This window comes from Schistocerca americana, chromosome 5 (assembly GCF_021461395.2).
Source record: "Schistocerca americana isolate TAMUIC-IGC-003095 chromosome 5, iqSchAmer2.1, whole genome shotgun sequence".
Classification (NCBI taxonomy): domain Eukaryota; kingdom Metazoa; phylum Arthropoda; class Insecta; order Orthoptera; family Acrididae; genus Schistocerca; species Schistocerca americana.
In genome coordinates, this window is record NC_060123.1 from 286,645,458 (window position 1) to 286,650,248 (window position 4,791).

Sequence of the window (4,791 nt, forward strand, 5' to 3'; positions counted from 1 at the left end):
GTTGTTACCACACCGCCTGCGGTGGGCATCAGATAAGACAAAATAAGAAGTAGAATTAAAGACATACAGGGACGTAAATTTATGGCTATATTACAATGGTGATGTCTAGCGCTATATTCCTCAGTGTGTGTTAGAGGATACTTCTGATACTATTATCTGTTCTCCCCAATCCTCTCCCACTCGCGGAAGAACCATTGCCGATTTGATTGCGCACGAACTCGAATTTCGCTGATATTGTGGTCAATTGGTGACATGTATGTCTCAGGAGTAAATATGTTGGCTGACTCTTCTTCAAATATAGATTCCGAGAATTATTACAATAGGCACCTAAACCTCTCTGCAATGCTCAGCACTCCTGCTGCAGAATCTGTTCTTGGAATTTAATCAGCACCATCGCAATGTTATAGTGCTTGATAAATGGCGAGCCAGGCGTGTCTTCTTTGTATTTTTCTTTTTTTTACCTATTCTATTAATGTTACCATGTTGTCCCCGGACTGGTGAGCGCTACTTGAGAGTAGATTGAACAAACGTTTGAATGCCACTTCTTTCATGGATGAACCCAGTATTGACCGGGTATGTGTTTATTCCAGTCTTCTATTAGTCCATCACCTCCTTCCTCCTCTCTCTATCAATCTCACCCTCCTCCCTTTGTCCAAATTCTACTTCTCCTCTGCACATCTCCTCCGCTCCCTCTAATTCCACCTCCTCCTTCCCCTCTCTTTGTCAATCTCCTCATTCGCCTCTCTCTGTCCACCTTGTCCTCTCCTCCTTCCCCTCTCTTTGTCAATCTCCTCATTCGCCTCTCTCTGTCCACCTTGTCCTCTCCTCACTCTCTCTTCTTCTTCTCCTGTTCCCTTTCTCTGTTCATTTCCTGCTCTCCGACTGTCTGTTCATCTCCTCTTCTCCCATCTCCCTGCCTATCTCTGCCCCCTCCTTCTTCCATCTATCTGTCCCCTTCTCTTTCTTTTCTCTGTTCCTCTTCTCCTCTCCACTCTCCTTGACCACTTCTCCCTTCCTTTATTCTATCCATCTCCTCCCCCTCCTCCTATGTGTGCCTATCTTCTCCTTCCCTCCCGCTGTCTGTCCATCTCCTCGTCCTCCCTTCTCAACGTTATCACACTCACCCCGACATGAAGTTGGTGGTTCTTACCCCTACACCATTTCTTTCCACATTTTAACTAATATGTGTAACAGGTCTAATCGAAATCGTTGCAAGTGTTTAGGAAAAGGTTTTTATTCGAGGTGTTGCTCGCTTACGCAAATATGAAATATATTTCACACATATTTAACGTATTTCAAATGTATTTGTATACATCTTTCACCTGTTTGTCTAGCGAATTACGCTCTGCAGTTGAACATTTTATAACGTCATATCTTCTGAACTATGTCCAGTAAAATGATATATTTCTGCAGGTACATCCAGTGGTATACGTGCCTACTTTCTGCTAAATGCGTTGTGAATGTATGTAGTTGTGAAGAAGAAACAAATTAAAACGTCATACACGATGCGACAGTTTGTGTTGCATGTCAGTGTTCATGATGTATCTCCTGAACTATATGTCGCACAATGATATATTTTTCTAGATATTTTCAGCGGCATATGTCGATATTATCTGCGGAATGTGCTGTGAAAAGATTTAATAGCAACGAAGTAATTAATGTATATATCATGCAAGATGCAGCAGTTTTAAAGCATATAGTGTTTATGATGTCATATCTTCTGAAGTATATGTTATGCAATGGTGTAATTTTTCTGTTAGATTCAGTGGTATATGTGAATACAGGCTACATAACGTGTCTCGAATACAGTTAGTAGTAAAGAAGTAAAACTTAAAACATCATGCTTCCTGTGGCAGTTTTACTGCATGAAGGGCGAAAATATTTAAGCGATAAACTTCTTTTTCTTTCATCATTTTGTGGGCGTCGTCATCGAGAAAAAGTTTCTTAAAGGTTTTAAATTATATATAAAGTTTGTTGCAAGTCTCCAAGTGTTCGTATTCTCAAATACTGGATGACCAAAATTTTGGTATTCTCGCGTCTTGAGCAACGCTGCTTTTTCATTCCCACCTCTTTGGTACGTGGTTGTTCTTGTCCCACAGCGATTCTTTCCAGACAATAAATAATATTTGTACCAAGTTTGGCTGAAATTGGTCCGGTGGTTAAGGGAACGTTGTGTATCATACATACAACACACATTTTTTATAATTTGTATGGATATCACGAACAGTAACTGTGCTATAACATTCACCTGTGAGCCACCAGAAGTTACTTTTATATCTGACAATGTCGCCTCGTTAAAGTCGCCGTGTTGATTTCTATTTGCCAGGAAATTCTGACTCCAGTCAGAAGGCACGTCCAGTATTTAGTAATCCATTGTTTTGTTCGCAAAAGGACGGGAGGGAAGTGCGTCGAATGCTTCAGGAAGGAAAGGGACACTGCATCAACCAGTGTGTCCTGAGCTATGGTGTTTGAGATGTTAATGGTGAAAAGTGTGTTGATTTCGCAAAATCTCCGCCGCATCCACCTTGACTTTTATAGATCAGATATTCGTTCCGTAAACGGGTCATAATATGAGAGCATAAAAGTGCTTCGTAATTATTCAACAGATTGACTTCGAAAATACGGACCTGTAATTAAGTACGTCTATCGGACGATCCTTTTTGAAAACGGGATTTTTTTCCAGTCGTTTGCAATCCTTTCTTGGTCCAGTGTTCAACCATAAACTGCTAGATGATGGGGGAAGTTCCTTCAAACCGAAACGCGAAAATGTATTAATCCTGAATGAGATTTTCGCTCTGCAGCGGAGTGTGCGCTGATATGAAACTTCCTGGCAGATTAAAACTGTGTGCCTGCATGGTTCGCAGGAGAGATTCTGTAAGGTTTGGAAGGTAGGAGACGAGGTACTGGCGGAAGTAAAGCCGTGAGCACGGGGCGTGAGTCGTGCTTGGGTAGCTCAGTTGGTAGAGAACTTGCCCGCGAAAGGCAAAGGTCCCGAGTTCGAGTCTCGGTCAGGCACACAGTTTTAATCTGCCAGGAAGTTTGTATTTATCCTGTTTACTATCGGTGTATTCTTAACCTACCAAGCAACTGGCCTGAAAATACAGCGGGGCAATAAAAAAATGAGATCTTCTAAATCTTAACATCGCTCGACGAGGATATATCATGTCTGTTAACGATACATCACTAGCTGTTCCTGATTTTAACGTGATTTGCTACATTATTCAATTCCTGATCTAATCGTGTATTAATTATGCCTGTACCATTCACACATAAGAACCTATAGATTTGTACGCCATAGATCAAAGGAAGTTATTAATGGGTCTACATTTTACTTAGGTTGTGTTTTGCATACGGACGCACAAAATCATTTATCAAACTATACTTCGTGCGGCATTTGACTGTTTTATCTCTGTATTACATGTCTGTGCCCTCATACGCATGTCACGTGCGGCCATTGAGATACTTCACTGAGTTGGGGGGAGCCTTCTTCAATCCATCGATACAAAATTCGCCCGATAATCTTGGGATCTCCCAGCGCGAGCTGCTGTATGTGGAACGATAAATCGCTGTCGGTGGGCCACGATCCCGATCTGTCAGACTCCGGCACGAGCTGATACAGATGTCTTCCTCTTACATGAAGAATAACATGATATGCTCACAAGCAACCAACACTCAAATGCTGTTTCTGAATTAGCACTGCGCTGCTTAATCTTTCCTTGTGTGCACAATGTAGACAGCATTACTGCTTCCTACTTTGTTCACTTGCGCTCTGCTAATCATTTGCATACCCTAGTGCTTCAAGCCAACTTGACGTTCGTTGTACATCATCTTCATGGTGTTCCAACTTCTTTATCTTCTTCCGAAGGTTTTCATGACGTTAGCTGCAGTTGGGCACTGAAATGTATTAATGATAACAAGTGAAAATCTGTGCTGGAACAGGACTCGTGAGCGGTATCCTTAATGGCCTCAGCCAACAGAGCACGCTTCCTTTCCGCCCCAAAGTCCGAGCCTGTTACTCACTACTGACTAGCAAAACCAAGACCAAACATCGTCTACTGACTGACGCAGACTGTCAAACATTGAGGAGGGTGAGTGTCAAATATTCATGTACACAGCTGAGAAGTTAAAACTCAAGGGGTACAGTGGTTGGCCAACTCCTCAGAAGCTACACATTCCATAAAGCACTCCGCCTTCAGGCCACAAGACGCCCATCGGGACCATCCGACCGCCGTGTCATCCTCAGCTGAGGATGCGGATAGGAGGGGCGTGTGGTCAGCACATCGCTCTCCCAGTCGTTACGATGGTTTTCTTTGACCGTAACCGCTACTATTCGGTCGAGTAGCTCCTCAACTGACATCACAAGGCTGAGTACACCCCGAAAAATGGCAACAGCACATGGCAGCCCGGATGCTCACCTATCCAAGTGCCGGCCACGCCCGACAGCGCTTAACTTCGGTGATCTGACGGGAACCGGTGTATCCACTGCGGCATGGCCGTTGCCTACACATTTCAAACGACACTTGAGGTGGTGCAGAGCGACACCACCGTATAGGGGATAACTGGTAACGAGTGATTTGGATTGATGAATCACGCTACACCCTGTGACAATCCGTCGGTTTGTGTTTGGAAAACAGCTGGAGAACGTTAACTGCCATCATGTTTAGTGCCACAGCCAAGTACGGAGAAGATTGTGTGTTACGGTATGGGGGTATTTTTCATAGTCAGATTGTGATCCCCTTACTGTGCTGAAGAGAACTCTAAGTGCGGAATGATATTCAATAGATTTTACAG

At 43.3% G+C, this 4,791-nt stretch overlaps 1 pseudogene; it reads right to left on the reverse strand.

Annotated features, from left to right (window-relative positions):
• Positions 1-4,383: 4,383 nt before the first annotated feature.
• LOC124616984 lies at positions 4,384-4,501 on the reverse strand (annotated as a pseudogene).
• Between the last annotated feature and the right edge of the window lie 290 nt (positions 4,502-4,791).